Source organism: Jatropha curcas, chromosome 4, assembly GCF_041381405.1.
Source record: "Jatropha curcas cultivar XTBG-Jc1 chromosome 4, XTBG_Jcur_1.0, whole genome shotgun sequence".
NCBI lineage: Eukaryota > Viridiplantae > Streptophyta > Magnoliopsida > Malpighiales > Euphorbiaceae > Jatropha > Jatropha curcas.
Window position 1 is genome coordinate 9,854,045 of NC_143154.1, and position 21,786 is coordinate 9,875,830.

The window sequence follows — 21,786 nt, forward strand, 5'->3', positions numbered from 1 at the left end:
CTTCACAAAGAGCGTGGTGGAGGACAGAAGAAACTTGATTTAAAAAAAATTAGGCCATTTCAGGTACTTAAGAAGATCAATGATAATGCCTATGTGCTTGACCTGCCCGAAAGCATGAAGATTTCCAAGACCTTCAATGTTGCTGATTTATTCCCTTTCTATCCTGATGATGATCACTCAAGGTTGAGTTCTTTTGAAGTGGAGGGAATTGATGCGGAGCAACTAGAAACTTAAATATATGGAAGACTTGGATCGCTACAAACCCAAGAAGGAGGGGCGCGGCCGTGCTAGACTCGTGCCAGCCTCTGGAAGTCCAGGACGCAAGACACGTTCAACCTTAAGAAGCACAAGCACGCCCATGTCACAGCCCACCTGCCTGTGCTAGCCTCTGGAAGTCCAAGCACGCCCGTGCCAAGTCAAGCACACCTATACCAAAGCCGACGAGTCCAGTTACGTTTCGAGTGTCGGCATAACCGTGCTAGCCCCTAGGAGTCCAAGCACGCCCGTGTCATGCCAAGCACGCCCGTGCCACCGACCTTGCTAGGGTTTTGTCTAGTTACGACTTTTGTGTTATTTTTAGGGTCATTATATTTTAGCCTAAACATATAAATAGGTGATTTTGTTATTTTGGAGACCGATTATTCTTTGATCATTATTCATACTCAATAAACTCCCTTGAGGTTTAGTTTTATCAACTCTTTCGTTAGATCAAATGACATTGATCAAAACTCTTGATGGAGTATAATCATTGTTTTCCCATTCACGTAATCATTCTGCGTCACTCCCTCAAGTTGATTAAACCTAAAACTTGACCAAAATCAATAATTGATATGGGGTAAAAGCATAAAACGAAGGGAGGAGTTATTTTTTACTAGCCTTTTCCAATTGAGAGTGGCTGGAGGTGGCGATTTTCACTAGAGCAGCAATTTTGTGATTTTTTGCAGTTCCTTCTCTTTCTCTTTTTGTGAAATCAGAGCAAGGGACGATGAAATTGATGGAGGGCTTGGGTTTAGGGAGTGAGGGGTTTCATTTTCAGGTCCTCTTCACCGGTAATGGAGGAGAGCAGGTTATGGCGTGGTATGAGTGAGAGCGATCACAAATTGAGCAAGAGAGGAGAAAGGTTTTTTTTTCCAATTAAATGCTTCTCTTTTAGTTTTAAACTGGTGTGATAAATTGTTTTATATTTAAAAATAAAAAAAAATAAATTTTAAACCTAATTTATTAATTATTAGAAATTTTGTTTTTTGAAAAATCAAAAGTAATATATCAAGTGGTGTTATTTAGAAAATATAAATTATAGTATGAAACAAATTATGAAATTTGATTATGAAAAACTGATAAATTAAAAAAAATGGATAGAATTATCTTTATAAAAACTAGATCTAGATACTATATGAAATAACCCATAATTTTATTTTCAAAACTCTCAAATTTTAAATAACTCAAAAATCTAGATTTTCGATCTCATGAACCTAAGTGCCGAATAATTTTAATTTAAACCTGAATTCTTAAATTTGGGCTCAAGCCCATGATTATTTTTATAAAAATTCTAAGGCTAAGAGTTTGCTAAATTATTCAAGTATAAACAATACACATTAAATTGATTATTAAGAATATTACTAAAATTTAATTTACTCATTTCAATACAAACTATTATTTAAAAGGTAAAATGTTCTAGTGAAATCTTAAAATTTAAAATATAGAAGACTCTAGAACCAAATAACCTTTAGGAAACCAAATCAAACCAGCAAAAATAGGCTTAGGACCTAGAAATTTCTATTAAATTGGACCAAACCTGAATTAGACCGAATCAAGATATAAATACCTTTTTGGGGTTGAGGAAAGAGAAACCCAAAAATTTTCTTTCTTCGTTGTATGTTAAAAGTGCTGCCTCCCTCTCCTTCCCGTTTTCAGACCAAACGGCCATAGTTTCCGGCGAGCTAGCAGTCTAAACACATCTACTCGACGAAAGGAACTTCATCCTAGCCTTGCTTCGCGCGATTTAAACTGTAGTCATGTAAAATCGGGTCTGAAATTTTTATTAACGATGCAGCGTTGCTTTCCAGTGAATTCATGCCTTCTCCGACGAGTTTAGGCTTCGGGATGGGTACTAGTTGATCTCTCCCTCCTGCGCGAACATTTTCCCTCTATCAATCAAGGTTTTCGGTGGAGAACGATGAACCACCGTGATCGGTGGCTCCTTTGGTGGCTGTCGAGGCTCATTCCGGCCAAATGGGCCACTGACTCGACAAATGGACACTAAATTCGAGTCCCCAATGAAATTTCGAGCAGAGTGGTGTAGGCCTCGTGAAGTTCCAGCGATGCACGATTTTTCGAATATCCGGCAAGGACTTAGAGGCAGAATCATCTACTCTTCAAGCTGATCTCAAATCTGCAATCCAATTTTGTGAGTTCTAAGCGTCAACACTACTTTTGTAAAAATTCGATTAAAGGTTATTAATTTAAATTAGATCAAATTAGTTTAGTTAAGTGGATTAATATTGAATGAGCTTAAGTAAATGCTAATTTAGTTAATTGAGTTAATGGTTGACATAAAACGTTGTGAAATTAGAGTAGAATTTGATATCCATAAGTTACCATTATGAATGGCACATATATTACTTCTAAGGTTTGAATGTTATTATTTAATGAATATTAAGTTGTGATTGATATAAGATATGCAAGGTTTGATAGTAATTCTAGTTAATGATTGAAAACAGACTTGTGAATGACCGAGTTGCTATTTAAATTGTGTAATTGAATTGAGCAGTTAATTATATAATCAAAATTGATGATGTGAAATGATTGGTTCTAGATTGTGTTGATAATGGAAGGAGGAAGAGCTTAATTGATTGATTTGCCCGACGGATGGGCAGTGATTATATGCTGACTTTCCTTGAATTGGAAACGAGTAGATTATTCTAATTATAGGGGAGATGCTGCCGGATTTTCATCAACACATCTTCAGATAATTAGATTAATTACATTATTATTTTTTTTTTTTTTAACACGAAATTGGGCAAAGGATATGTGAAGTAATGCTATTGACTTAGAATAAAGAAATGAACGTGAGAAGTATAACTTGATATAGTTTGAATCAGGTAAACAGCTCCATTTTATGGGAGATGCTGCCGAATTTTCTGTAGCACAAAGTCAAATAATGAAATCAGCTGATTTTTTTTATTTTTATTAATTAATATTTACAGAAGATTATTTAGTTAAAGAATTATAATGAGGTTAGATTAGCATGTATAACATATATAGATTATGATAGGATACTTAAGATTAGAAAACTGAGATAGGGGATTTATGTCGGTCTAGAATATTTGGATTAAATGATTGGGAAAAAATAGATACAATATTATTAAAAATTAGAATTTAGAAAGGACAATTAAAATTCATGAATAGTAAACTTATTTTGGTTCTTTCTTTAGATATTCTTGTAGGTCCCGAGGAATCAAATCTCAAATAGCAGAGTATCGGGAAAGGAATATAGCTTCTAACTAAACTGTATAACAGTGAGTAGTATTAGATAATTCGCATCATCCACCTGCATTTGCATCCATGCATACATGGCTAAATGCTAGACATGCGTTACTTAGTAATTTGTATTTTGTGTTCCATTATTTTTTGCTATTGGAAATGATTTGATTAGTTGTGACGTGCTTCATGTTTGTTTTGCTTGTGTGGAGTTGGGATGAAGTGGGTCACCGTTGGGTTTGTAAGGGCGGTCTATGATACCGTCAGCCATCTATGGAGAGGTCAGCGCCCTCATGTGCATCTGATAAAATATTGTCACGACCCATCTTCGCGGGGCGGACCAGCCCTAGGACTGGGCAGGCTTAAGGCCTCTGAAGCCCGTAGTAAGCCTATCTTAGTTAACCCATATTCTATTAATAATTGTGGCTTCAGGCCCAATAACTTATTTCACTAATATATCAAAAGTACAATTCATATAATTAATATATGTACTCTTATTATTCAATTACAATCCATTTGGAATACAATTGCGGAACTCCATAATTGACAGTCCTTTACATTTACATCATTATTACAAATATCAACAGTCTTCTATATTTACTATTTCGACCCAATTGGATCCATAGGACTTCTCTTTCTTCCTATTACCTGAAAAAAAAAAAAAAAAAAAAAAAAATAGGAGGCAAGGGTGAGTGCCAACTCAGTGAGTAGGGTTAGATAACCCTCTCACCCCACAGAATCACACATATGCTAACATAAATCATTTTAGTCCTTCGACTAATTACATGATCATGCGGTTTGTCACACAAATGGCAATACAATAACAATCACAATTATTATCATCTTCATGTAATCACATCACGTGGAAATTAGTCAGTGGCGTCACTAAAACCTCCGATGAGCCGTCCTCCCACATGGCCCATCCTCTCATAACGTGTGCACTAGGGAGTTGCTTCCCCATACATGACCGACCGGTCTAATCCTCACTTGACCAGCCCTCTCATTATTTTGCCATTCTCTCTTTTCTTTTCCATATCATCAGGAGGCCAACCTGCGGTTTTCCATATCATCCATATCATATCATCAGGTGCACACAGGGGCTCCGATCTCCCCATACATGGCCGACGGTATCGTAGACCATCGTCACAATCCCATGGTGACCCACTTCATCCCAATTCCACACAAACAAGGCATAGTAATATCATAACACAGGTAATTAAACAATTTTTTTTAATCGCAACAAATAACGCAACACAATATAGTAGTTCACCAAGTAATGCATGCTAACATTTAGTCGTGATGCATGAATGCAAAATGCAGGTGGATGATGCGAATTATCTAATACTACTCATTGTTCTTTATTGTCCTTTAAAGGACTATTTTTATTACTGTACGCTTCCAGCTTTTGTCTTCACCTTTTGGGACTTTATAAACATCTAAAATAATAAGAAAATTCTAAATAAGAGTTCTAATTCAGGAAATGTATCTCACATTTATTTATTAGTTTTGGTTACTAGTCGCTTTACTCACTTATCAAACTAAACTGTATCTATATATTTAGAAATACATATATAATGTTTCCTTATTTATTCTAATTTATAACCTTTAAATAAAACTTCTAGTTATTCGTTAAATAATATTTTATAATGATACGAATAATAATAATAATATTAATAATAATAGTAGTAATAATATTACTAGTGATAATAATAACAATAATAATAATAACAATAAAAGTTTTAGTCGTTACTACCTATTAAGGATATAACTAATTTAATGCTTTATTAACTGTTTCGCCGAAAATTCGGCAGCATTTCCTCTATAAACTGTACTATTCAATTTTACATATTCTATGTGTCAAGACACAGCCCATCCATCGGGCAATTCAACTTAACTGATTCCATCCGCCATAACCATCATTCATTCGTTCATTCAATTCACACAGCCCATTCATTGGGCACATTCTCAATCAAGCTGAATTCCCTCGATATAATTAATTGTTCTATAACTAATTACTTGTCTATATCATAAATTATAATTCTTCCTAACAATATTCATTAAAATTCCTAAAATTAACTTACATAACTATTAACTAGAAATTCTTATTTCAATATCAACCTCCTAGTTATAACTAATGTTCATGAAGTATATTTGCAATATTCAATTTAATTCACTTAAATACTCAATTTAATTCACTAATTAATTAATTTGAAATTTATACAAAAATTTGCAAATTGAGTCTTAGAGTATACCGATTGAAAATCGAACGACGAATCCACAATCCACGCGAAGAAAGGAAGATTCTGCCTTTTGGCGCCTAGTTAGAGTGTCGTCGGACCGCCACGCCGCCGCAGTGCACGGTGATCGGAAAATCCCAAGTAACCCAAAATTTTGCGATTCGCATACTAAAAATGCTCGAAATCGTTTGTGGAAGCCAAATATAGTGTCATTTTGAGGAGGTAGTGGTTTGTTTGGCTGGAAATAGCTCTTGAACCTTCGGCCAGCTGTCCTTCCATGGGTTTTTCCGATCTAGGCGACCTCACTTCAGATTAAAGCCATGAAACAGCAGCAGGGGAGGAGGGGAGGTCGATTGCATAAGAATCATGGCCTGGAATCGCCTGAAACGGCTCGGGTCGCCGGAAGTTGCAGGAGGAGGGGCTGTTGAAGAAACTCAACTATGTCGTGTCGATGGAGGCCCTTTTCGCGTGAGAGGAGACCGAAATCATGACCAGCGGCACCAGGTGAGCCGACCGCCACCTCGCTTCCGTTGAGCAGTGGTTTGAAACGAGGAGGAGAGGGAGGAACGGCGTTGCGCACACGAAGAAGAAGAGAAGAAGAAGGGCAAAAAGAAAGTGGCGTTTCTGGATTTTTCTGGGCCATTTTGGTTCAATTCGAACTGGTTTGGTCCAAATCAGCGATTCAACTTGATTTTTATTTGGTTTACCGTTTTTTCACTTTGTTTTCAAAAAATCAAAACTGATTTACGGGTCTAGTTTAGTAATAATAAAATATTTTTCCGTTGATTTCATTGGTTGGGTTTTACGATTAAATTTTTAAATGAAAAATTTTGAAAATAAATTTTCGGGTCGTTTCAAATATGATATGGTATCATAACCACAAGGTGGCGTCCTATTGGTATGGAAAAGAAAAGAGAGTACGAAAAAAATGACAGAGCTGGTCAAGTAAGGTTAAGACCGGTCGACTGTGTATGGGGGATCGGCTCCCTAGTGTACACGTGATGAGAGGGCGGGCCATGTGTGAGGATGACTCGTCGGGGGCTTTGGTGACGCCACTGATCAATTTTCACTTGATGTGATTATGTGAAGGTGTTAATATTTGATTTGATTGCCGTTGTTTTGTATTTGTGTGATAGACTGCATGATCATATAACTAGTCGGATAACTAAATTGATTTATTTACACATTTGTGTGATTGTGTGGGGGTGAGAGGGTTAACTAACCTACTCACTAAGTTTAGGCGCTCATCCCTGCCTTAATATTTTTTTTCTAGGTTACAAGTCTTCCGGTATCTCGTGATTCTTTGCCACCCAACATCTAGGGAAAATGAATTTTCGATTAATTTCTTTTAATGTATTTAAGTAAAATTTTAAATTTTTAAATTGTTCCGCAATTACAATAGTCTTTTATAATAAATTTAGAAATTAATGATTTATTATTACTTATTGAAGTTTCTATTATGCAATATATTGACATGAGCCTAGAGAATTTTGGAAATTGATTTATTATCGAGTATGATGATACGAGCCAAGCAAGCTCAAGACTTATGATATGTGAATGTTGATGATATTAGGCTTGAGGTCATTTTTATTGAACAGGACGTTTGTTTAGTATATTTTTAAGCTTACTATGGGCTTTGGTGGCTAAGCCTACTCAGGTCCCAATGCCGATCAGACCCAAGGTAATGGGTCGTGACACTATATTACTAAATGTTGTCTTTCTATTCTTAAATAAAAAGTCTATTTTCTCATTTAGCAAAAGTTGACTACTGAATACTTTTAGAATAAATCAAACTTAATAATGATAATTAAAATAAAATAATTAAATAAATATATTTAGTTTTAATTTATTATATTCATGATTATTGTATTATAAAAATTGAGTTTTGATTTATTTATAAATAAGAAAGTTTCGAAATTTAGAATTCAGGGCGTTGCAATCAATTTTTGTCGTGCCTAGATAAGTAAGAAACATTAGTTGGGTGGTTGTTACATTTCTTTAACTTTAGAAAAGTTATTTCTTAAAATATTTGTATAGTGCATTAAATGTAATATTTTTATTTATACAAAATATAAAATAGTTTATTTATTTATTTATTTATCAGGATGGAATTCTACTATTTGTAATTCATATATTAAAATAATTATTTTTAAAAGATACTGAAAATTGGTCTTATACAAAATCAATCCCACTTAATATTAAGAATTCTTATATTAAAATAATTATTTTACTATTATTGTGCTATGTATTTTTTATTTTTATTGTGAATTTTTTAAACTATGATATTTAGAAAAAATTGGTACTTGCGGATAGTGTTAAAAGGGTGTGGGATTGTTTGAGTATTTCCTAAATAGGTTTGGAAAGAGTATTGAGATTTTACACGGTACCTGACCATTGCCTTCCCTACCATATAACCATGCTAAATAAATTTTCATCTATGATTTACTTACAAATAGGATTTTTATTACTGTGGTTTATATCTACATAATATACCCCAATTATAATCCTTAAGCTAAAGAGAAAAAGATCATCATTGCTACTTTTAATATTAGCAACATTGATATAAAGTTTCTCTAATCTTTACCAATAAAATATTTTATATCAACTTTAATCCAAAGTTTGAAATTTTCATCCGTATATATTTTTTAATTGACAATTTTGCCACTTAGTAGTTTATACACGGACTCAATGTTGTGTACAATTTTTTCAAGTAACTGTACACCTGCAAGGACATAGCACTGTATCAATATCTTTTTATTCCACTCATTTCTTTTTTTTTTATTACTTTTCCACCAAGTATATCCCTAGTTATATTGGACTAATTAAATGAAGGTTCTTCAAAAAAATTATTTCAAAATTGAATATTTTGGTTATTTTGATGAAAGAAGAAAACTTCGATTTACATTAATTATTAAAATTAAATATTTCAATATTTTAATAAATTAAAATGATTAATATAAATAATTACAATGCAATATTTTTTAAAGAATTAAATATTTTTCTTATATGATGAACCAATAAAAAGAAAGTTGATTGCTGAAAGCAATTTTAAAAAATATCTATGAGTCAAAATTCAAAGTTACCAATTCTATTTAATCAAATCATTAAATTTAAATTTAATTTTATTAATTTTTATTATATAAAGATCCTCAATAATATTTCAAAGTGATTTCACGGCTTCTAGAAATACAATATTAGGTTTATAATAAATAAAAAAGTTTGGCGCCGAAAAAAATTGAGTAACCGCATATATTTACTGTAGCTATCTAAATAAGAGCGGCAACTATTTTCATATTCCCTCCAATTGTTAGCCTTATTAGGTTTATAAGGGTCCTGGATAGTGGAAAACATAAGAGTCCTACTCTATCATTCTTCTATTTTGCCTTGTTAACTTAGATGATCACTGTGTTAAATTTACTGCGAGTCAAGAAGAAAAGACAAAAATTTACGATTGAAAAGTTAGTAATACAATTCCGATTGTTTGTAAATTTTTTTTTTTTTTTTTTTTTTTTTTTTTTTTTGTGTATGGAAAAAAAATCCCTTGCTGTTTGTTTTGTTTTATTTTGTTAAAACTGTGATCATGATATTAGTGAAACGACACACTTGGTTCATTTATGGGTCAAAAGCTAGAGAACAAAGGGATGCATGGAGGTTAATGCACTTGAATAGTTATGAGTGGTTTCCCATGTGCAACCAATCTAATATCTAAATCCTCACTGTTCTTCTGTCTCCTATAATCATGCTATGCTTTAACCTATCCACATGCCATTTTTTATCTCTATTTTTTTCTAATTGCAATATTACTCTCTTCATTTTATCTTTAGCTAATAATATCAATTAAATGTTTAACTGCGATACCAACTGAAACAAATCCATTGTTGGTTGGCAACTCATTATGGTGGCAATCAATGGAATTAGTCACCTCAAGTAAAGAGAAAAAGGTCAAGTTAATAAATTGGTTTTGGTAGATTGATACGCAAGAGAATGTTTAATTAGAGTTTTGAATAAAAAGTTTGTTATAAAACATGAAGGTTTAATAATGGAAAACACAGAAATAAAACAAAATTTCTTTATAAACAAAGACAATACTGAAAGTGAAAGAAAAGAAATATTGATGTAAAGGTTATTTTACATTCATAAGAATCCTTTACATTATAGTGATGAACTGAACTGAAAACAGAAATTGACGCAAACACGATGCCACAATAGCAGCAATTGAAGTAGTGCTTGATATCACGAAAGAAAAAATCTGCAGATTCCTAAAGACTCGATCTAACACATTTAGGAAAATAAATAAATAAAAGACACATGACAAGCACATGAGTTTGAAGTAACAGAAGCAAAAAACTAATACTCCTCCTTGCTTTTGTTACTGCAAACTCCAATTTTCTACCTTAGAAGCTCAAACTTGTTAACTGGAAGTGGTTTTGTGAACAGGTCTTGTCACGCCTCGACTCTAATCACCAGAGGAATTGTCCGCTTTGGCCACGAGGTTGTGCCCCGGCCTAATCTGGCCAATACATACACCCGCCCTCACGGTTTTGTCCCGCAGGTGAAATGAGAAACTTCCCAGGAGGTCACCCATCCTAGGATTTCTATTAAGCGAGCATGCTTAACCCTGGAGTTCTTCCAACTCTCCAGTCATTTCACCAAAAGGCGCCTCTAATGATTAGTTTCCTCCTTTTCGATATATGATGCGATTTATTCCTGTGTCCCGCATTCCACTACCCTAGCTAGCCTGCTATCCTAGGATCGCTTTACCGGGTCGGGATGTCACAGGCCCACCAGCTTTCGCGTGGTTCGTCATCAAACCATACATCTACTGGAGGGGGGTCCGGCTTTGATACCAACTGTCACGCCCGGACTCTAATCACCAGAGGAATTGTTCTCTTTGGACATGAGGTTGTGCCCCGGCCTAATCCGACCAACACATACACCCGCCCTCACGGTTTTATCCCGCAGGTGAAATGGGAAACTTCCCAGGAGGTCACCTGTGACATCCTACCGAGTTGAGTCTTTGCATTGAGTCGAGTCTTGCATTGAGTTGAGTCGAGTTGAACCAAACCTGGTTGGGGTAGAAAGAGATTAGAAGTGGACTTATTTGCATATAAAGGTTAGGACTTGTTTGCATTAAAATATACAGCTTGTGTATTAAGTTGTAGCCTTTGTACACTTGAGGTACCAATTGGGGAGTTTACACAGCCAAGTCAGTTCATCTAGAGACTACCAGTTCTTATCAACTCACTTTCCCATTTTCCCATTTCTCCTTCTCTTCTTACTTGTCCCGCCCATTTTCTTTCAATTGTCAACATAGTTAAGCATTAAGTCAACTTCAAGTAAGTAGAATTCCTTGAAGTGTGATGTTATTTCCTATTTCATTTAGTTCTATTGGAGATGAGTTATGAGAATTCTTGTGTATAGGAGAAGAAAGTTCAAAAGGTGCAGAAAAGAGAAGCTGAAACAGAGGTCAAGCTTTTGACGTCAAGGTTTGATATCTCATGTTGTTTACTATTTTCTTTGCATGTAAATTGTGTGGGTGTTGCTAGTGAGATGATATGTTGCTTATTGTTGAGTGAGAAGAGTGGACATGATGTGAAAACAGGGGATGAATATATGAAGTGGAAACAGAGTTTGCTGGAAATTTTACCAGCAACTTCATCTTGATTTTGAACCCATTTAATGATGGAATTAGGAATTGTCACAGAAGAGTTATTTGTTCCTTTTTGTGTTAGCTTTACACACGTTTTGGAATCACTCAATTTGGAGATAGCTATTGAGATTTATGGCCAAAAGAATACAGACTGCACAGAATCACGTCGCGCGCTCGCGCATGCTGGAAAGCACGTCGCGCTCGCGACTTTCCATTGCGCGCTCGCGACTTGAGTCAGGTAGCTTTCTGACTCTCAATTGCACAACTCGCGCTCGCGAGGATCACATGCGCGGTCGCGACTTTGGCCAGAAGCTCTCTGACTCTCAGTGTGCGCATCTCGCGCTCGCGAATCACACAAGCGCGCTCGCGACTTCATCTCGCGCTCGCGACTTCATCTCGCGCTCGCGACTTCATCTCGCGCTCGCGACTTGTGCTGCGCGGTCGCGACTTCAGCCAGAAACACACTGACTCTCAAATGGTACATCTCGCGCTCGCGAGGGTTGAAGACGCGCTCGCGACTTGGTCTCGCGCTCGCGACTAAGGTTGCGCGGTCGCGACTTTGAGCCAGAAACTCTCTGACTCTCATTTGACATTCTCGCGCTCGCGACTTGGCATGTCGCGCTCGCGACTGATGCTTTGACATTCTTTTTGTCTTCATTTCCTATGCAATTAACTTCCTTTGCTCATCATGCATGCATCCAATCATTGTAAAACCAAAATACAACATAAGAACATGGATTAAAACAACATGTAAGTATTTATATGATGTGAACTCAAATCAATATGATGAACTATGAAGTTGTAAAACCATTTATGTGCTATTGTGTTACATTGTTGATATGCTAATATGAAGCTCCATTGAGGTTGGGTAGAAACCATGTAGATAAGGCTATGTCGCGACATAGAATAGCAGATCTGCGCCCCATACAGTTTGGAACTCCGGCTACAGGCCGTTGAGTGGATATGATTATACAGGCCATAGCAGCCAAGCATATAGTATTCATACAGTTTCATACAGTTTATCTTATCACTTCGGTTTCACTATAACCTTATGGAGCCATACAGATATTTTAACTGCATGAATCATACAGTAAAATAAACAGTAAGAAAGATCATTAAGGTAAAATGAAAGCCGCATGTTATGTGTGATTATATGTGCTTACATAATGCTTTTTGCTTATATGTGTGCTTATTGTTGTTTTATGTTGAGATATCCACTGAGCTTTAATTGCTCAGTGAGTTACCTGTTTAACTCACAGGTTTTGAGATTGGTCCGTAGAGGGTCCGTTTACAACTGCTGCCGTTCATCTATAGAAGACTCGGTCTTCAGGGTAGAAACTCATTTTGTTATTCTTTTTATGGCATGTACAGGGCACACAGTTGGGCCCAATCCATTTTGTAACTAGTATCATGTCTTGTAAATATTCAGTACATTATTACTATAAGCAATCTCAGCATGATATTAGATTCATTATACATTATGATTTCAGCATGTCAGTTCATTCAGTCAACCAGTTTGTAGCGTCTCGGCTCGGTTTATTCGGGTTTACGAGTGGACCGGGAAGGGATGTTACATCACCCATCCTAGGATTTCCATTAAGCGAGCACGATTGACCCTGGAGTTCTTCCAACTCTCCAGCCATTCCACCAAAAGGCACCTCTAATGATTAGTTTCCCCCTTTTCGATATATGATTCGATTCATTCCTATGTCCCGCATTCCACTACCCTAGCTAGCCTGCCATCCTAGGATCGCTTTGCCGGGTCGGGATGTCACAGGTCTGCTATTTGATCTTTCGTTTTGCAGTAAACCAGAGTTGCTACTCCATTTTCTTGTATCTCTCTTAAGAAGAACAGTTTGATGTTGAAATGCTTTGTTTTTCCATGAAAAACTGGATTGTTAGAGATTGCAATTGTTGCTTGATTGTCAACAAAAATCTCAACACCACTTTTCTGCTCCATATTCAGATCGCACATAAGCTTCTTTATCCACAAAACTTGATTAACTGCTGTTGTTGCGGTAATAAACTCAGCTTCTGCAGTAGATTGTGCAACAATCTCTTGCTTCTTTGAGCACCAAGAGAAGAAAGCTGAACCAAAACTGAAACAATAGCCTGATGTACTTTTCATGTCATCAACAGAGCCAGCCCAATCACTATCCGAGAATCCACATAATTTGAAATCATAACTTTTTCCAAACTTGACACCATAACTGATTGTACTTTTAATATACCTTAACACTCTCTTTGCTGCAATTAAATGTAACTCACTAGCACAATGCATAAAGCGGGATAAGAGATTTACAGCAAATAAAATGTCAGATCTGGTGGTAGTAAGGTACATAAGGCATCCAACCAAGCTTCTATAGTAGCCTTCATCAACGTTCTCGGTTCCATCTCCTTTGCTCAGCTTCTCTTTTTGATTCATGGGTGTACCAACAGCTTTGCATTCCTCCATTTGAAATTTCTTCAGAATTTCTTTGGCATATTTCTTCTGACAAATGAATACTTCATTCTGGCTTTGTGTAATTTCCATTCCAAGAAAATAGTTCATGAGACCAAGATCCGTCATTTTGAAAACCTGCTCCATTTCTTGTTTGAATTTTTCAATCAGCAAGGCATTATTTCTTATCACCAAGATATCATCAACATAAAGAGAAACTATAAGAACATTATTGTCCTTATGTTTAATATAAAGAGTTGCCTCTGATAAGCTTTTTTTTGAAGCCTAAGCTTTGTAGATAATCATCTATCTTGCTGTACCAGGCCCTGGGTGCCTGTTTCAAACCATAAAGAGCCTTTTTGAGCAAGTAAACTTTATCTTCTTCACCTTGCATAACAAAACCAGCAGGCTGCTCCACATATATTTCTTCCTGCAGAACACCATTTAAAAATGCAGATTTGACATCTAATTGAAATACTTTCCAACCTTTTTGAGCAGCAATGGCTAGAAGCATTCTGATTGTGTCCAATCGAGCCATAGGAGCAAAGGTGTCTGAGTAATCAACACAAAAAATCTGGGCATAACCCTTAACAACAAGTCTGGCCTTGTGTTTATTGATGGAGCTATCTGCATTTAACTTTGTTCTGAACACCCACTTCACTCCTATGATTTTTCTGTCAGTAGGTTTGTCGACTAACTCCCATGTTTTATTCTTTTGAATCATCGACATCTCCTCCTCCATTGCTTTTTTCCATTTTGAATCTCTAAGAGCTTCTTCATGTCCAGCCGGCTCATAGACTGCCATATTACACCTTTGATAAATTTCAGAGAGTGACCTGGTTCCTCTAGCTGGTGTATCATCAATTTTTTCCTTTAGCCATTTGTCTTTCAACTGCTCTTCGGGAAGAAGTCCTGGTGAGTCATTCCAATCTCATTGCTCCTCTTCATTAAAGTGAACATCTCTGGTAATAGTCATCTTTCCAGTTTGTGGATGATAGACTTTGTAAGCTTTGGAGACTAAGCTGTAACCGACAAAAATACCTAGAATGGCTTGAAGATCAATGGGACGGAATACACCTCTTCTAAATTCAATTCCTTGTGTGAAGAAGCTGACATTGAACATCAATTCACAGCACCTTACACGCCGCAACAAAACGGAGTTAGTGAGAGGAGGAACATATATGTGATGGAGATGGTGAGATGTTTATTGCATGAGAAGAATTTGCCTAAAGGTTTTTGGGCAGAGGTTGCCAACACAGCCGTATTTCTTCAAAATCGACTTCCAAGCAAGGCATTGAAGGATCAAACACCATTTGAGGCCTGGTATGGTTTTAAGCCTTCATTGAAATTTGTTAAAGTGTTTGGAAGTTTTTGTTTTGTTCATGTTCCACAGAATAAGTGTTCGGAAGTTTTGTTCATTTTTGTCTAGTTTGTCACGCTACTGGAAAAGGAATATAGTTTGAATTATTTAGTCCATTGCTTTCTTCTTCTCCTTCTCCTCCTCCTCCTCCTCCTCCTCCTTCTTCTTCTTCCATCTCAAATTGCACAAATTTCCAAAACATTGGAATATTATGTCACTTTTTAGTACCCTCTGTTTTGACAATTTGCTGAATGGTAGCAATTTTAGTTTTTAGTGCAATTCCCAGTAAAATTGACCACATAATGAAGTCGAACAAGTTATACTGTACAAATTGAGATTCCTCATTTAAGAAGTGAGAGAATAATATGAAACACTTTCCTCCTTATTTTAATATTTTAAATTTTATCTATCATGATTGGTTTTCTTTTTTCCTCATAGTTCACAAGTCCTCCTTCAAGATTTATAAATTAAATAGGAACAAATTTCTTTCGGCTATTAATCAAATATATGTTTTTAGTTCTTTTGGTTGTATTGATCAAATATATGATTTTAGTTCTTTTGGCTATTTTGACCAAATATATAAATTTATGTTTTCTGTTAGTGTTTAATCTTTTTTAAAGAATCTTAATCACTTGAACTTTTCAATGTGTTCATAGTATGACACCTGGTCGCAAGAAAAGAGTTACTTTACCCAAACATCCACAACCTCAATTTGAAGAACACACAAAAGGTTTTCAAGCTATATAATAAGTCAATTGATGGGACACCAACATCCAATGCAGTTGAGATCAACAACTCATCCCTAATGAATTATAAAGGTCATTTGTTTATTGATTATCTTCTTTCGTGGCCTTCTATACCATAAGGTTTTTTTTTTTTTTTTTTTTTTTTTTTGGTATCTTTGTTAATTTTTATATGAATTCTTTTATATTTTGGTGATTTTTAATCTTGGTTTTTTTAAACAAAAGAAATTAATGGCTGTCTATTTTAAATCAAAATAGCATACTTTGATTTCTTATCCTAGCTACCTATATAAATTATAAGATTAATTAAATTTTACATGATTATGAAAAGAGGGAAAAAAAAAAAAAAGAATACATAGAGGACTTAAGATTTGATATATACAGTAGGTCTAGTACACCAAATCATTTTAATACCTATTTTGTTTTTCTTAATTAAGTGAAAATTTATTTTGTATTTGTTTAGGAATAATGTCAAATTCTTATCATACCAACATATAACAAAATTTATTCAATTTACCTATTATTTATTTTTACTAATTTTTATTTTAGGTACTGCAAATATTCAATCTACTTGCAAAACTACAAGAACTTTGCCTACTATTGAAAATATTCAAACTATTGAAATACCTAGGTATTTCAATAACACCTCAGATGTACCACTTACTTCAGTACCAACTCAAAACTTTTCAACTACACCAACTGATTCAACTATTTTCGAATCAATAAATATTGAAGGTATTCATCTTAGTTAATAAAATATTTTGAACTATTTAATTATCAATAGTTAGATATTTTATAATATTGCTATTCATAAATAGATATGTTATTAATACAAGTTATATAAATACAGCTCCTCTTACCAAAAAGAGAGGTCGTGGGGTAGCTAGAGGTTTTGAAGTTAAGAAGAGAATGAAAGAAGGAAGAAAAATTGGTGGAGTCTTGATAAAAAAAGGAATGCATTTACCAGTTGATCCTTGTGAAAAAAAATTTTAAAATGGAGGTAGGCGTGCTTGTTCATCTTCATACACCAAAAGAAATTTTTAATTAGAAAATCATGAAAGCTGCAGACAAGAAACCGATGCTTGATAAGCTTAAGGTAGGATATAGAAATAATTATTTCTTCAAAATTTACAGAGTAGTTTGAATAGTATTATTTATTAAAAACTTTTAATTTGAAATTACAAGATGAGTTTGATATAAATTTGGATGATCCTCATGTTGAAAAAGTTGTTGACAAGCTAATGACACGACGCTCTACTACTTTTAAACATCGATGTTATGTACACTATAAGAAATTTACTTTTTTCAAAGAAGCACTTAAAAATCCGCTTGACAATATAAAGGCGAAAAATTGAAAAAAGTTATGTGAGCATTTTGGAAAAGATGAAAAGTTTAAGGTATTTTATTTTTATCATCATCAATATTCTTAATTAATAAAATGCAAAAATTAAGAATTCTTAATCATAGGCTCGAAGCATTACAAATATAGGCAATCGGAAAAAGATGCAAGTTCCACATACATAGGGTTCAAAGTCTTATTGCCAACGAATGTATGAAATGGTACGTTTCATTAAGTATTATTAATCTTTAAACTTCTCTATATCAACTTGTATTTTTGTTTGAAATGAAAAGAATTTTAATTTTATATATTATAACTTTTAACGTAGGAAATAATAAAGCAAAATTTAAATGAAAATATGGAAGATAATTTAGAGGAAAATGAAGAAGAGATCAGTGATAAGCCTACTGAAATTAAACTCTATGTGATACACATTCGTAAAAGTGATGGAATGTAAATTTACTCTAATAGACCACCACGACGGTCAATAAGGGTGGTCATCTTAATAAAAAGTATTTAGATTAATTCTGTTGCTATATTTATTTTGCTGCAATTATTTTACTTTTTAAATGTTGTTTACTTAGTCATGACGCTGTCAACAAAATATGGCTAAGATATCTCATAAGTGCCGATTGTGGCCATTAGAATAGGAATAAACAGTTAACTTCTTTTCCTATTTAAATTCATTATAGCTGCAGTAGAAAATTAAAATGAAAAATATCCAAAAATCTTCTTATTCACTTAATCTATTTCCTTTGGCTTTGACTGGGACCTATCATACTCAGGCTCAGGAAAACTATGTAAGTAATTTCTTAATTGAATTTTAGAATATTTACATTGAATATTAATTCTGATCAACTTTTATTTACCTAAATCGATTTTGACTTTTAGGAGCAAATGAAAGCTCTTTGGGTAAAAGCAAAGGAAGATGTCATTAAGATAGTTGGATGTGAAATTCTTGAAAAAATTTTGAAGCCAAAATCAGGATATGTACGTAGACTTGGATATGGTATAAAGCCAAAGAGATCTACAGAATTAGAGCTAGAAACTCTTTTAGACGCTGAAAAAAGAAATAATGAATTAATAGAGCAAATTGAAAGCCAAAAAGAGACAATTAATAATTTATAAGAGTCTTATAATCAACTCGAGTCTATGGTTAATGAATTAATGCATGAACAAAGGGCTGAAAGTGATAATCATGCATCTCAATATGAAAGTGAAAAAATAATTATATGCATAAAATTGATGAACTTTAATACTTAATTATTATACTAAAATTTCTTTTTTTTTTTTTTTTCTTTTTCTTTCAGGTTGAAATAATGAAGAGACAAGTGGATGGACAAAGATTTTCTACTGATGAGGTAGTGATCTCGATTTTATTTACTTTTTTTTTTATGTCTAAACACATTTCTTTTTAATTATTTTTTTCTAGCGTTGTTGAATTTATAAGATTTCTTTAATCTTTATGAACTTTATATTATTTTTAATAAATGGAGTTATTTTTATGTTATGTTGAAAGGTGATTTGAATTTATGTTGTATTAGTTTTTATAGTAATGCAAGAATATATATATATATATATATATATATATATATATATATATATATATATATGAAAAATGGTAAAATAAAAAAATGAAAATATTATACTTTGGCCTAAATCTAGCATCTTAAACATTTTATAACTCAAGCCCAATTATAATACAAAACATTCAAAATATAGGCTAACTGGTTCATGCATTCACTTAAATGAATAACTAAACATTCACCTAAGTTAATCGGTTACAATCCTACAACTACGGAGTTCACTAACAGATAAATATAAATAAGTTTTAGTACATATAGCTACATAATTTAAATAACTGCTGACTCTAAAAGCTACTTTTCTAGCTCTGAGGGGAAGGAGACAGAGCTTTAACCGAGACAAAGAAGTATCTACTTCCTGGAAAAGTTAAACAAAAAAAATGTGAGTTTAATAATGAATAGTAATTATTGCATAATACAAGCATTCACACGAAATCCTTCCTAAAGTACTAAAATGAACATACAGCCGGTCAAGCATATAGCACAACATCAGTATCCACAAGTAATTACACCTTCAGGTAATCAAACAAGTGGAAATTCGTCAGTGGCATCACCGAAACGCCCGATGAGCCATCCTCACACATTGCCTATACTCTCATGATATGTGCACCAGAAGCTGATCCCCATACATGGTCGATCGATCTAATCCTCACTTGACCAGCCTCTCATTTTTTTATACTCTCTTTTCTTTTCATACCAACAGGAGGCCACCCTGTGGTTTTCCATATAATCCATATCATCAGATGCATACGGGGGCACTGATCTCCCCATACATGGCTGACGGTATCGAAGACCATCCTCACAAACCTATGGTGGCCCACTTCATCCCAATTCCACACAAACAAGGCAAATATATGTTACAACACAAATAATCAAACAATTCAATTAAATGCAAGTATATTAAATAATTAAACACTATCATACAAGAGTGCAAATAGACATTCCTATACCAATTCAAATAAATATAAGAGTATTAAATAATAATATAATATAATAATTGATACTTGAAAAATAAATAAATAAATAATAAAAATAAATAAATAATTAAAGACAAAGCTCTATACAGTAATGATATTATGTATGATGCAAATGGTAATGCACTATTTATTATTTCTCATAGTGATTGGAGAGGATAGAATTCTTCTTAGTTTCAAACTTGGGGAAGTCGAGAAGAGAACCAGACAATCTAAAGGTGATAACAGAAATGAAACGACCCGAAAAATCTTTTTCAAAAATTTTGCCTTTAAAATTTAATTGTAAATTTTATCTAATGAAATTTAGGAAAAATATTTTATTATTGCTAAACCAGACCTGTAAATCAGTTTGAATTTTTCGAAGACTAAGTGAAAAACCAGTAAACCAAGCAAAAACTAAGTCAAATCACTGAATTGGACCAAACCAGTTCGAACAATACAAAAAAAACCTTGAATTGCAACCGAAAAATCGATCACTAAACATATGAAATCGATCGCTAAAGTTATATAGCAACTAATTTGCGACAGGCATTAATCGGTCGCAAAAGTGCTCGTCGCAAATAATTTTGTGACTGAATGACTAAGAGGTTGCAAATTAGCGACCGATTAGACTTATAAATGTCGGTCGCTAATTGCCATTGTGTTTTCCTTGTGGAAGCTTGTCGCAAATGGGTCGTAGAAAGTGGCGGTCACAAATCGGTCGCAAATTTAAATTTAACGGTTATAATTTGGTTGCAGTTCGGTCACTAGTCGGTCGCAAAATATAATTATAGGCAAAAAAATAAATTAATAATATTAAAAACCATAATTTTTTCTACCTGTCAAAAATCGACATATATATACATCACAATCATCATCACAACACAAGAACAATCTAAGAAGAAATTGTAAATGTAATGTACTGTACAAAATATGAAATAATCACGAAAATCTAAAATGATCTGAAATCAAATCTATGATGTCGGTCCTTTGGACTATCCAGTGAAATGTCTACTGGATTAATAGTAGTATCAGCTACTAGATGTGTCATAGTGTCAGCAGGAGTGACTAAGGTATCATCTGCAGTATCAGGATCTAGAGGAGACGATAGTGGCTGATGCAGAGCTGTAGAAACATGTGGATCTATAGCCGACGGAGGATCAGAGGAAGAAGTACCAGCACCATGATGACCAGACATTCACATGACATGCACTCTAAGCTTTGCAAGCTGTCTCTCCTGCTCATCATCATGAGCCCATAATGCACTAATCTGCTTGGCACTGTGGTTGGGCTGTGGTCATGAGGAGGCTACAGAAGAGTCAAATGCTGAGCCGCAGTAAAACTGTGATGCCTGAGACCTGATGCCATATACTTTCCTCTTCTTTTCGCCTCCTACGGCCTCCAAATAAAGTGCTAGCTCATCAATTTCTTGACTCAGCTTCAGATCCAACCTAAGAAGAAACAACACGCTCGTGAGATGTACTGTAGTTCTCCTGAAAATAACAAATTAATTAATTAATGTAGTTGTAAGCTTTATTATATTGAACTTGTACACGTAAGAGAAGACTAGAAAGTAAATGTAAATATTCTTCATTGTTACTTAAATTGACGCTCAACGCACGTCTGTCGACAAACGTATTTCCATCGTGGTCCTTTGTGTGAGTAAGTGAACACCTCCATCGGTGTGGGCTCACGACCATATTTTTTAGCTTGTAATGAATTTTTATGCATGACATATTAATATGGTGTCATTTCATTAAGCATCAATTTTGTAACTGTAACTAATTGACTCACTAATAATCGAGATGTCTTTTTAGTAGATATTGATCCGCCTGTGTGTCAGGAAGGTCCTACTCTGTCACTGCCAGTCTCACTATGCCTGTTTCGTGCAAATATCTCACACTTTCTCTTAAATGCAGGATCCTCCCAAGCCTTCTGCCAGCTCTCCCATATCTCCTGAGACACGCACTACTACTTCTTACCGCTTTTTTGCAGTCTATA

At 34.3% G+C, this 21,786-nt stretch overlaps 1 long non-coding RNA gene and 1 pseudogene across 1 annotated transcript; both read left to right on the plus strand.

The window, feature by feature from the left end:
- The first annotated feature begins 14,993 nt into the window (after positions 1–14,993).
- Positions 14,994–17,706, plus strand: LOC149496826 (uncharacterized; annotated as a pseudogene).
- A 265-nt stretch (positions 17,707–17,971) lies between these two features.
- On the plus strand, positions 17,972–21,347 carry LOC149496827 (uncharacterized). The gene is made up of 3 exons (XR_016320632.1): positions 17,972–18,049; positions 18,560–18,610; positions 20,872–21,347. It is a non-coding gene; the product is annotated as an uncharacterized LOC149496827 (long non-coding RNA).
- Positions 21,348–21,786: the final 439 nt, after the last annotated feature.